Source organism: Triticum aestivum, chromosome 2D (genome assembly GCF_018294505.1).
Source record: "Triticum aestivum cultivar Chinese Spring chromosome 2D, IWGSC CS RefSeq v2.1, whole genome shotgun sequence".
Lineage (NCBI taxonomy): Eukaryota > Viridiplantae > Streptophyta > Magnoliopsida > Poales > Poaceae > Triticum > Triticum aestivum.
The window spans coordinates 440118365-440132313 of NC_057799.1; the positions used below are offsets into that span (position 1 = coordinate 440118365).

Here is a 13949-nt window from a genome sequence, read left to right on the forward strand (position 1 = left end):
GTAAGCCGCCGTAACAGCCACCCATTTACGGATGACGTTTAACAAACCCCAAAGTTCATGAAGCAAGCATGAAGAAACTCGATACTCTCATGGTCTAAGGAATCATGCAAACGTTAACCATCTCTGTGTTATGTACCAATAAACTTGTGACGAATGAATCTCATAGCATAACATCAATCCGGGTCGATTCAACACAAATGTTCTCTTAACATTGTGCCCTCAAAGTTGCTGGCATAGACATGCCCATGACCAGGAAAACAGAATCATCATGCAACACTTGAGCTAGTCTTAGAGGCCAGACTAGGAATACTTCTTACTGTTTATTATTCCACACGTGCATATGAGTCTTCCTCCGAGCCTCGTGGATATTGCAGACTCGAGAATCATTGCAGTTATAGCATGGAACATAAACATAATATGAACTCAGAGATAAATAATATCATTTATTATTGCCTCTAGGGCATATCTCCTACAATCACCGGTACGCATGGCGGGCTTCTTCCGGTGATCTGCCTCGCCTTTGAAATGCTTGCCTTTCTTTCGACATTGATGGTTGGTCGGAAGAAATCGACGATGGCCCAGGTACACATTCTTCCTGCATTTGTCCAGGTATATACTTTCAGTGTCATCTAAACAGTGCGTGCATGCGTGGTATCCCTTGTTTGTCTGTCCTGAAAGGTTACTGAGAGCGGGCCAATCGTTGATGGTTACAAACAGCAACGCGTGCATGTTAAATTCCTCCTGTTTGTGCTCATCCCACGTACGTACACCGTTTCCATTCCACAGCTGTAAAAGTTCTTCAACTAATGGCCTTAGGTACACATCAATGTCGTTGCCGGGTTGCTTAGGGCCTTGGATTTGAACTAGCATCATAATGAACTTCCGCTTCATGCACATCCAAGGAGGAAGGTTATACATACATAGAGTCACGGGCCAGGTGCTGTGATTGCTGCTCTGCTCCCCGAAAGGATTAATGCCATCCGCGCTTAAACCAAACCATACGTTCCTTGGGTCAGCTGCAAACTCAGCCCAGTACTTTCTCTCGATTTTTCTCCACTGCGACCCGTCAGCGGGTGCTCTCAACTTCCCGTCTTTCTTACGGTCCTCACTGTGTCATCGCATCAACTTGGCATGCTCTTCATTTCTGAACAGACGTTTCAACCGTGGTATTATAGGAGCATACCACATCACCTTCGCAGGAACCCTCTTCCTGGGGGGCTGGCCGTCAACATCACCAGGGTCATCTCGTCTGATCTTATACCGCAATGCGCCGCATACCGGGCATGCGTTCAGATCCTTGTACGCACCGCGGTAGAGGATGCAGTCATTAGGGCATGCATGTATCTTCTGCACCTCCAATCCTAGAGGGCATACGACCTTCTTTGCTGCGTATGTACTGTCGGGCAATTCGTTATCCTTTGGAAGCTTCTTCTTCAATATTTTCAATAGCTTCTCAAATCCTTTGTCAGGCACAGCATTCTCTGCCTTCCACTGCAGCAATTCCAGTACGGTACCGAGCTTTGTGTTGCCATCTTCGCAATTGGGGTACAACCCTTTTTTGTGATCCTCTAACATGCGATCGAACTTCAGCTTCTCCTTTTGACTTTCGCATTGCGTCCTTGCATCGACAATGACCCGGCGGAGATCATCATCATCGGGCACTGGTTCCTCTTGATCTTCAGCAGCTTCCCCCCTTGCAGCATCATTGGGCACATCGTCTGGTTCCTCTTGATCTTCAGCAGCTTCCCCCGTTGCAGCATCACCGTATTCAGGGGGCACATAGTTGTCATCGTCCTCTTCTTCTTCGCCATCTTCCATCATAACCCCTATTTCTCCGTGCCTCGTCCAAACATTATAGTGTGGCATGAAACCCTTGTAAAGCAGGTGGGTGTGAAGGATTTTCCGGTCAGAGTAAGACTTCGTATTCCCACATATAGGGCATGGACAACACATAAAACCATTCTGCTTGTTTGCCTCAGCCACTTCGAGAAAATCATGCACGCCCTTAATGTACTCGGAGGTGTGTCTGTCACCGTACATCCATTGCCGGTTCATCTGCGTGCATTATATATAATTAAGTGTGTCAAAAACCATTACAGAACATCATGAATAGATAATTAAGTGACCAAATTAATAGAAGTTCATCATCACATTAAAACCAAAGTACATACATAGTTCTCATCTAACAACATATATAGCTCTCCAGAGCATCTAATTAATTAAACCATACATTGAAACTATGTAAAACATTTCAATGTGAAAACAAATGCGATCATAATCGCAACCAAGGTAACAATTGATCCAACGGCATAATGATACCAAGCCTCGGTATGAATGGCATATTTTCTAATCTTTCTAATCTTCAAGCGCATTGCATCCATCTTGATCTTGTGATCATCAACGACATCCGCAACATGCAACTCCAATATCATCTTCTCCTCCTCAAATTTTTTTATTTTTCCTTCAAGTAATTGTTTTCTTCTTCAACTAAATTTAACCTCTCGACAATAGGGTCGGTTAGAATTTCCGGTTCAACCACCTCCTAGGCGCCCACCCTCTCGAGCTCCTCTCAACTGCAGGCTTTCGGGCCTAACCGTTCTCTTTGCCTGTGGGGCCTATTGGGCCTTCTGCGGGCCTGAATCCTGGCCCATGGATGGGTTTCAAGTCGTATTCAGGCCGTGGTGGCCCAGTAGGTGGCATAATTTTTTCTCTGTTTTTTGTTTTCTCTTTTGCTTTATTTGTTTTGTTTTGTTTCTACTTACAACAAAAAACTTATTTATTTTATTTCTAATTACTTATGTATTTTACTTTAATTATTTTATTTTTATTTATTTTACTGCTGCTATTTTTATTTAATTTATTAAGGTTTATTTATTTTAGTTACTATAGTTTATTTTATTTTATTTTATTAAGGTTTATTTATTTTTATTTATTTTATTTACTAAAAAAATGAACATAGATGCGCCTATAGAGAAAATTCAACCTAAATTCATAATAAATTTTATGAAATTCAAAGAAATTTACTGTGAATTTAGGTCAAATTCCCTGTATAAGGGCATATATTTTCACTTTGAGAGGAGCTCAACAAGGCAGAGAGGGACGGGCTTATAAACTGATGTGAGCGCCCTTCGGTTGGCGAGGTGGGACTACACACTGGCCGCAACTAGGACCAGCCCTTTAGTCCCGGTTTGTGGTATGAACCGGGACTAAAGGGTGGTGGGCCAGGAGCGTGGCCCTTTGGTCCCGGTTTGTCCCACCAACCGGGACCAAAGGGTCCGGACGAACGGGGACCAATGCCCCCACGAGGCCAGGCAGGCCCCTGGCCGCATGAATCGGGACTAATGTGAATATTGCCCTGTGACCAAAGCCCGGTTTTCTACTAGTGCTTGTTCCCGTCGGTAGCTAGCTTCTAGATGCACATGTGCGCGGTGTCGTTTCATGCGTTCTGCAGCCGGCCGATAGAATTGATTCAGCCATCGCTCTGAGCAGCAAGGGTCTACATCTGTGTGCGTGTTCACGGCCGTAGTTTCGCGCGTCCGGCAGCAGGCGGATCGAACTGATCCAGCGCTTGCCTCGGTAGCTAGCTTCTACATAAGCGTGTACATGGCCGTCCGGCTAGATCGATGAGCCAACTCTCTTTAGTACTTGCGTACCTCGACGGAATGTGACGGGAGAACGAGAAGCTCACCGCAGAATAGGAATAGTACTCTGAATCATTATCATATAAGGAATTGATGAACACACTTTCCAACCTAAACGTAGTCTTATATAAACTCATTCTTAACGAAAAAATAGTAAAACTGGTTTTGCTAAAAATCACCTAAAAACTCGTTTTCTATAAGCCAACGCCTAATATTTGGTTTCCAAACAACCCCTAGGAGTTTTTTATTTTTTTTGAACACAAGAGATACTAGGAGTTGGAAACTACTAGGAGCAACTTTTGGATCCTAGCTAGGAGTAGGAAACTAGGAGTACCTTTTGGATGGCAGTCGCTGTGTTGGCGTTGAGATCGAGCACAGCAGCCGCCGCAAACAGCGGGAGAAGTTGCCTCCCTGCGCTCGGTTCTGGATTGCCGGCGAGAGACACGAGACCAAGCCGCGCGCGAGCGAGCGAGTGACACTGTCCACCGCGCCCACTCTGCGTGCCTAAATAAAGCAACCCGGGCGCGGACAGCACATCGCAAGCCACTGGCGGAACGATCGACCGCCCGCGCGTCTCGCCGCCGCGAGCGAAACCTGGGCATCGCGTCGCCGTCGCCGTCGCATGCAAAGGCTCGCCGCCGGCGCCGGTCACGTGACCGCGGCCGTTCGATTCGACGGACAGGCGCACGATGACGTCCGGGTCCCGGTGCGCGCCGTGGGGCCGGGGCGGCGGGGTCCAGTCTCGCGGCGAAAGCGGCGGCGGCCGGTTCAGCGTCTTCACGGCGATCCTCCCGTCGCTGGGCGCGCAGCACAGCCACAGCTTCAGACGGCCCAGTGTCCGGCGCTGGGTCGTGTCCCCCTACGACCCTCGCTACCGGCTGTGGGACAGCTACCTCGTCTGCCTCGTGCTCTACTCCGCGTGGGTGTCCCCGTTCGAATTCGGCTTCCTCCAGAACCCCCACGGCGCGCTGGCCATCGCCGACAACACCGTCAACGCCTTCTTCGCCATGGACATCGTCCTCACCTTCTTCGTCGCCTACACCGACAAGAGGACCTACCTGCTCGTTGACGACCCCGCCAAGATCGCCTGGCGCTACGCCACCACCTGGCTCGTCCTGGACGTGGCCTCCACCGTGCCCACCGAGCTCTCCCGCCGGATCCTCCCTCCCGACCTCCGGACCTACGGCGTCTTCGGCATGCTCCGCCTCTGGCGACTCCGGCGTGTTGGCGCCCTCCTGTCCCGCATGGAGAAGGACCGCAAGTTCAGCTACTTCTGGGTCCGGTGCTCCAAGCTCGTGGCCGTGACGCTCTTCGCCGTGCATTGCTCCGGGTGCTTCTACTATCTCCTCGCCGACCGGTACCCGAAGCCGGCCGAGACCTGGATCAGCATCTCCATGCCGCAGTTCCACACCGAGAGCCTTTGGAACCGCTACGTGGCGTCCATGTACTGGTCCATCACCACCCTCACAACCGTCGGCTACGGCGACATGCACGCCGTCAACTCGAGGGAGATGCTCTTCACCACCTTCTACATGCTCTTCAATCTCGGCCTCACAGCCTACCTCATCGGCAACATGACCAACCTCGTCGTCCACGGCACCAGCCGCACCAGGAAATACGTAAGTCTTACAGCTGCAACCTCTTGTTGAGATGGCCAGCCATACTGACGATCGACTGACTTCTGGTCATCTGATCGATCAGAGGGACAAGATCCAGGCGGCAACGAGCTTCGCGCAGCGGCACGAGCTGCCGGAGCGGCTGCAGGACCAGATGATCTCTCACCTCAGCCTGAAATTCAGGACGCACTCGGAGGGGCTCCAGCAGCAGGAGACGCTGGACGCGCTGCCCAAAGCATTGAGGTCCAGCATCTCGCACCACCTCTTCTTCGGGCTCGTCCAGAACGTCTACCTCTTCCAGGGGGTCTCCAATGACCTCATCTTTCAGCTGGTAATACTTCATTACTAACAGAGATCTAACAAGATGATGATGATGATGGCATTCAGTGGGGAATCTGCTCAACTGGTTACCTTGTTTCTGCTGCGCAATTGCTTGGGAAGGTGTCTGAGATGAGCGCCGAGTACTTTGCGCCGCGGGAAGACGTGATACTGCAGAACGAAGCGCCCTCGGATTTCTACATCATTGTCACTGGTAGTGTGGTAAAAATGATCACACTCTCTTCATGATCCGTCCGATCCTCGGTTATCTTCAACTTTTCTCGCTGATCCGTGTGAGTGGCGCATCTGCAGGAGTTGCTGGAAATTCAGAACAACGGTGCAGAGCAGGCAAGTCTAGCTACGATCTGTTTCTTTCCATAGCTCTTGCTACCACACAAGCTGAGTGAGCATGTATATGCAGCTGGCCAGCATGGCCAAGTCCGGCGAAGTCATCAGCGAGATCGGAGTCCTGTGCTACAGGCCTCAGCTCTTCACGGCCAGGACGAAGTCCCTGTGCCAGCTCCTGCGCCTGGATCGCGCCGACTTCCTCAAGGTCGTCCAGTCCAACGTTGGGGATGCCACCATAATCATGAACAACCTCATCCAGGTCGATTTTCAGTATATATGCTCCACCCAGCATCAACAAAGAGGACCACAACACTGAATTTTTTGGGGTTTTTTTGGTCATGCATGCAGTACCTCAAGGAACACAAGGGTGACGGCGTGATCTCGGGCATCGCCAAGGACATCGAGCGCATGCTGGCCACAGGCCAGCTTGATCTGCCAATCACGCTCTGCTTCGCGGCGTCCAGAGGAGACGATTTTCTGATGCACCAGCTGCTGAAGCGCGGCCTGGACCCCAATGAAATCGATAATTGTGGCCGTACAGCATTGGTAATCATTGAGACGCATTTTTTTAGTTTAGCTAAATGTCAGTCGACTGAATTTTAAATTAGGGTCGGACGATTTTGAGAGTTCGCCGGATGAAAAGAAGGAGAAGGAAGGGGCTCACCGGAGGGCTACCCCATTATTTATCTTAGGGTTTAGGATGGAGACGGTGGTGGGGAACAGTGACGGGGCTTCACCGGATAAAAAAAAGACGTGGGCGGGACTAGAGGGATGGCCGGGGGCAGCGACAAGACCGGAGGTGGGGCCGGTTCAGGGAAGGGCGGGGCGCCGAGGCGGCGGTGGCCGGCGGCATGTTTGGCGGTTTGGGAAGAAGAAGAGGCGAGGAAGAAGAAGGGTCAGGCGCCAAACAATCTTCATGCAACGGTCCAGAACAACCGACTGACCCAAATTTAAAAACCAGTCGACTGGCGTGTAGCCGCACCTATTTTTTTAGAATGCTCATTTTGCTTAGTTTGTTCATGGATCTGAATGGCTCAGATTAATTTTGTTTCTCAACTGGAAATTAACGGTCCATGATTTGATTATTTATCTGTGAACAGCATATAGCAGCTTCAAATGGGAGTGAGCAGTGCGTTAGGCGCCTGCTGGAGAATGGTGCTGATGCGAATGCCAGAGGTATATATGGGTAAAAGTTTTGAAAATCTCAGCAAATATTATGCAAATTTCATGGCAATTGCTGAATAATTTGAATTCTAAGTAGAATTAGTATCAAATTAGGATATTGGGGGAACTCCCCCTCGGTGATTCTAAAAAAAAAGGATATTGGTTGACGTGCAGATCCAGAAGGAAAGGTGCCCCTGTGGGAGGCCTTGTGCAGGAGGCACCAGCCCGTGGTGCAGCTGCTGGTGGAGGCCGGCGCGGTCCTGTCGGCGGGGGACGGGGCCATGTACGCCCGCGTCGCCGTCGAGGAGGACGATGCCGTGCTGCTGGAGGAGATCGCCCGCTGCGGCGGGGACGTGGCCGCCGCGTGCTCTAGCGACGGCACCACCCCGCTGCACCGCGCCGTCCTGGACGGAAACGCCAGGATGGTCAGGGTCCTGCTGGAGCACGGCGCTGATCCTGACAGGGGGGACGCCCGCGGGCTGACGCCGACGGCCTTGGCCGACCGGCACGCCCACGCCGACATTCAGCAACTGTTCGCGTCGCACCGCCAGCAGGACCAGCAGGGAGCGCCGAAGCCCTCGTCGACGGAGGAGGGCGTTGCCGTCGCGTCAACGGCTCCGCAGGTCACGAGGTTCAGGAGCGTGCCGTCGACGAGAGTCCTGCCGCCCAGCGGTAGCGTTGGGTCGTCGCCGAACCGGGTCGGCCGCCAGTCAAACTCCTCGTCGGCGCGCAGCACGCCGCAGCGGATGGCCAGCTTCCGGAACTCCCTCTTCGGCGTAATCTCCTCGTCGTTTCATGGAAACCGACACGACGGCGGCGGCGGTACGAGCTTCCACCACCGACATGAGAGGAATCCGATCAGCTCGCACGTCAGGGTGACCATCTCGTGCCCTGAACAGGGACGGGGCGAGAGGAGGCTGCTCGTGTTCGTGCCGGAGACGATGCTACAGCTGCTCGAGCTCGGAGGGAAAAGATTCGGGTTCGCGCCGACGAGGGTAATAACGAGCGACGGCGCCGAGATCGACGACGTGAGACTCGTCAGGGATGGTGACAACCTCCTCCTTGTCTCCGATCAGTGGGCGCCTGACACTACCAGCGCGCATAGGAATCAATAATGAAACCACTGATACATTGGTTGGGAAATTACACTTCGAAAACTGGTTGTATATACGGGGGATTTTTAATAATTAAACAAAAAGTCAAAATAGTTTAGAAGTTCTTTTTAGAATAAATTTGACTTTCTTTTGCACTAGTATATAGATTTTCACAAAAAGAAAACCAACATTGACTTCATGGCTAAAAATTTGTCATCTTTGAAAACAAGTCAAAGGGGAATTTTCTTTTGCGGAATTATTCTCACAAGTACAATGGAAGGTCAACTTTATTTCTAAAAAGTTTCAGAAACTTTTTGACTTTTTGTTGAATTACTAAATTTCTTTTTCATAGAGGGTGTAGATACGCCCAGGAACCAAATGTCTGAGTCCTGCATTGGTTGTAATTTATTGGATCTTTCAAAAATGAAAAATAATACATACTTATAGGAAGATAATATGGATTGCATAGCTCTGGCCGGAAATATGATCCTCCTGTCTTGACTTATTTCTACAACTTACAACATCTACGGCCAGACCTAACAAATCCGGCTCTTTGAACTTCCACAGAAATACCCGCATGTGTCCGCGGACAATGAGTGATCACCCCTTAAATGTTTGTGTCCACGGTACCTTATTAGCAAATTCTCAAATTCATGCAATGACATGCAACGTTAAAATAACCTACGTAGTTCTACATGTCATCGGGCTAAAAAAATTGACATGATGTACTAGCTATGAGAAATAATGCTACATCTACAAAAGGTTACTTAATTTTTATACAAACAAGCTGATGTGGAGAATTATAATGGGTAATAGGGGGATGAAGCCCTCCTCCCCCCTCCCCCCCCCCCCGGTTGAATTCAGGGGGATTAGATTGGAAAGTTAAGTAAAATATTTGTAGATTTTTGTAGGTCTAACATTATTGAGCTATGAGCTATGGAGAAAGTTCACTGTTCGTCACGAAAGTAGGGGTTGAAGACGCAATATGGATCGAGTCGGTCTACTCACGGCCGAAGCTATTCATCTGTCACTGGCCTCCTCCTCCTCTTTGGGGGTAGTATGGCGAGGGCATGGACCATCCGAGTTTGCCCTTTTCTGAGGGCACGCACCGCCCAGGTTTACTCCTTTTCGGCGATTCACAACTTTTTTTAACTCTTTAGAGCATGACATTTCATAGAGAAGGTTTTTTTCCTAATCTTGGTATGTGCACTTTAAAAACATGCGATTTTTTTTCAATCTATTCATCTTTAATTATGGTAGTACAACGAAGACTAGAAATAGTGCATTTTTATTATAGGTAACTTGGCATTTTTAGTATTTACATGATGACATGTTTATTAAGTAGGCAATGGCAGGCGACGCAACGCAACATCCAATGACAACGCAGCCGCCTCCTCCTCCACCAAAAAAGCTAGGGTTTGTGCCTCTCGCCGGCTCCGCCGCAGGTCTGCCTCGTCTCCGGTGGCCCTAGGGCCATGGAAGCGAGGTGGATCCTAGCAAGGGCCGGCGAGAGGGCTTTGTTGTTAGTCGTTCCTTTCAGATTTGTTAGGGTTTGTGTCCTGCTCAGGAAGACGAGACGACGACGGCTCCCTGAAGATGGAATAAAGGTCTCCCCGCCTAGCCCCCATTCTGGTGGTGCGTCTAACATCGTTGGTGGGCGTGTGGAGGTGTGTCTCCAACGGATCTATTCTCGGTGGATTTGCTCGGATCTGGTTGTTTTTCGTCTATGTTCGTGTGTCTTCGAATTGGATCCTTCATCGGCGGCGGTTGCTGTTCTGTTGCGCTGGTCCTATGGGGCTTTAGCACGATGCCTTCCCGACTGTCTACTACAACAAGTTGTGCCCGACTCCGGCGAGGAAGGGGCGATGACAGCGGCGCGTTTGGCACGCTTCAGTGCTTGTAGTCGTCGCTAGGTGGTCTATGGACGTGGATGTAATTTTTATTATTTCTGGTGTTCGTTGTACTGCCATGATTGAAGATGAATAGATCAAAAGTTTTTCGCAAAAAAAGTAGGTAACGGCAGTTTCTATTTAGGTAGCATGTCATTTTTATTTTTTAGTTCATGGCATTGTTTATTGGCTAGACTATGGTAAATTTTTAGCGACTATGGTAATTCTAATAATTAGACAATGGCATTTTTATTAAGTATACCATGACATGTTCTATTTTAATTAGTCTATGGAAGTTTTAGGCCATGCTAGTTGTATTATAGGTAGCATGCATTTTTATAAATTAGGCCATGGCAATTTTGGTTATTAGACCATGATATTTTTATAAATCAGGTCATGGCATTTTTAGTTCTTAGAACATGACAGTTCTATTATTAGGAACATGGCAATTTATTAAATTAGACCATGGTAGTTTCACCAATAAATACCATGGTAGTTTCACCAATAAATACCATGGTAGTTTCATTATAAGCAACATGCCATTTTCTTTGCAACGTTCACATGGCAACTAATAGGATTCATTTGGCATTCTCATAACATGAGACATGTACACACCATGACAACTTTTTTGGAAATTGGTAAGACATGGAAAAATTTACAATTTTTTGGTATTGGTCAGATAACAACTTTACGTTTTCTTTCCTTTTTCTTTCTTGATATACTGTAAGACATGACATATTTTACTTTTTTCCCTGCGTGTATTGACGGTCACATGCCAACTTTCAAAGTTTTTTGTCCTATTCAATAATTGCAAATTGTAGAAATAATATTAGGACTTTTTTGTACCACCAGCACCACAATTTCCACAATCCATCAATGTACGATTACATCACAGAAGAAAGTAGTTTATAGTAAACTAGGCTCTTTTGGTGGCACAACTGGGGCAGTTATAACATGCCCAAGTTTATCGTACAGAGAGGGGGACCTCCTATATGTCGTTCTGTGCTACAAATAGTCGGCCAGTCAAATCGCAAAACAGGGTAGTGTGCTGGCCGGGAATCGAACCCACGAGTGCGTACATATGCGCCCTTGCTGATAGACACTACTGTTATAATTGGGTTGCGAACCAAGTTGTGTTTGGATGGTTCAAGGGATAGTGGTATTCTCAGCCCATCAAGATTCAAGTCCTGGCGCTCGCATTATTTCTGGATTTATTTCAGAATTTTAAGAAGATAGAGATAGAATAAGTTTAAACTACATGTGACTTGTCTTGTACTCCAAGCCTCTATTCCTCATGTACTTCTATATATACCTTATATGAGGGTCAAATCAATACAACAACATAATATTATCATCCTATATTTTCCACAACTACAACCGAAGAGCGCTGGCAACCGATATGCAACACAACACTTAAAGAACTAAATGCAGTATCACACTTCACACTTTTTTGAAAAAGTCACAAACAATTTTCTAAAAGTCGGGCAATTCTTTGAACTTACGAACAATTTTTAAATTGTTTTGAAATCGTGAACAAATTATGAAATTCCCAAACTATTTTCCGAAAACATGAATATTTTTAAAATTTGTGAACAAAATGGGAACAAAATTTTGACAGAAACATATTTTCAAAGCACAAACTATTTTAAATTTTGAGAACAAATGTTGAAATTCCCAACAAATTCGGAAATGCGGTCACTTTTTTAATACATGAACAAAATTTTGAAAACTGTTTCTTTTTACTTCAAACAGTTCTTTCAAAATGTGAACACATTTTTTTGAAAAAGAAACAAATTTTAAATATTTTGTAAAATTTTGAAAAAAGGAGAAAATAAAAAGGAATAGAGAAAACAAAAAAGGAAACAAAGAAACTAAAAAAGAAAAGTAGAAGTGAAAATGAAAAACAAAACCGGAAAACCGGGCCAGGAACCATCCAGAAGGTTCCCGAAACCGGAAAATGCTCGCACGAAAAAAAAACTGACTAAGCCGACCCATGTAACATCGAAGGTGTGCGATAGGTCGATAATGCAGAATGCGGCAAATAGGGTTTTTCAAGAGAGGGATATGGTTCGCTGGTGTGTGTGTTTTTTTTTTTTCCGAGGGAACGCAGGAACGATCTAAAATCTACTTGTAGTACAAAATTGAGTCACTTATTTGAAATGAAGGGGTATATAAACAGATGTGTTTCGATGGCTAACAAACGCATCGTACCTACGTGTTGTAGGCGGGGTCGCGCTTGTTTTGAATGCTGCTCGGAGTCGTACGTACGCGGCCTGATAAGCTGGAGGGCCGCACGTTCTTTTTGCCCTAGGTTCCGGTGCTGCTCGTATTTATCGCTGCGTTTCGCTGAACGCTGAACGGCCTAGCTTGTAAGCTGAGAGCATCCATGGCGGCGGCCAGTAACACACGGTGCATCCAGGTGCGTCTCTCAACTTTTCCAGTCTGTATAGAATCGCGAGCAGAGATTCTTCGGCTTAAACGTAGTCAAACTGTAACATGAATCGTTTCCTTCCTCAAAAGGTGGGGAGGAGGTACGTAGCCAGCCCTTGTTTTCCTTGGTGTGTTTATATAGAAATAATGACTCTTCCGATCCACGCTTCACATAGTCGGTAATCGTGGGTAATCGTGGCTATTCTGATGCGCTGGCTTTTTGGTCTTAGCACACCGACTTCGAATCGCTCAAGTGCTTTTAGTCGTTGTGTTCACGGACTTGGTTGTAATTTTTGATACTTTTGATGACATTTGTACTGCTACTGCATATTATTATTGGATCGGAAGATTTTTCTCAAAAATAAAGTAACGAATGTTCCTTTGTCTACATCAATCAATTCATCCATGCAGGAAGTGGAGCAGCAGCAGGAAGACAGGCTTAGTAAGCTGCCGGATGACATTCTCCTGTCCGTTCTAGATCGTCTCGACGTACGAGGCGCCGCAAGAAGCAGCATCTTAAGCAGACGGTGGAGGCATCTCCCTCTCGCGATCAGTCGCATCACCTTAGACCTTAAGCGCCACAAGCTTAAAGACGACGGCTCCAAGTCCGCTCTATCCAAGAAGGCTCGGACCAACCTGTCCGTGGCAGAAGCAGCCAGAGCCTGTTGGCACGCAGGGACCAGCGGCAGGCCGTCCGCGCCCTCTACCTGCGATTCTACCTGGGAGACGAGTCCGTGGGCATCGTCCGCGCCGTCGACGACGCCATGGCGCGCGGCTGCAGCATCGCCAAGGCGACATTCGTGATCCTGGGCGAGAAGATGGACATCCAGTGCACTGACGAGGACCTCGCCGGCCACGCTGCGCGCTTCCTGTCTTGCCTGGACGCATGCCCCCGCGCGTTCGCCGGCCTCACGGCGCTGCACGTGGAGAGCGTTAAGCTGGGACAGTCGGACATCAACAACCTGCTCGGCACCTGGGGCAGGCTGAAAAGCCTCTCTCTGCTCAACTGCGATTCAGGCCGCGACACGGCCCTGGTCGTCCAACACCCGCGGATCGCGGTGCTGAAGCTCGTGACCTGTGGCACCATCCAACTGAGGTGGCTCCCGGAGCTGGTGAAGCTGACCTGTGAGTGCTGGCTTCCTTCACGAGATCCACTCTTGTTTGGCCACGTCCCGCGGCTTCGGACTCTAGCACTCGCTACTAACTGCACCAGTGACTACAAGATACTAAGGTTGAGCGAATTACTTGACAAGAATGCTACCGTCCGTGAACTGTGGATGGGCTGGTAAGAACACTACTACGGCATGCATGCATGTATGCTTTTCAACAAGAGCAACACGTCGTATTTCATCTTCTTTCCGTCGTGTGCAGCTCTGGATTCAGCCGGAGGCACCGAAGCAACTGGCTCCTCGACTAAGCAACTTGAGGATTCTGAATCTCCAGAAGATT

General features: G+C 48.2%; 1 pseudogene; it reads left to right on the top strand.

Moving 5' to 3' along the window:
* Positions 1–4019: 4019 nt before the first annotated feature.
* Positions 4020–8545, top strand: LOC123049539 (potassium channel AKT3-like; annotated as a pseudogene).
* Positions 8546–13949: the final 5404 nt, after the last annotated feature.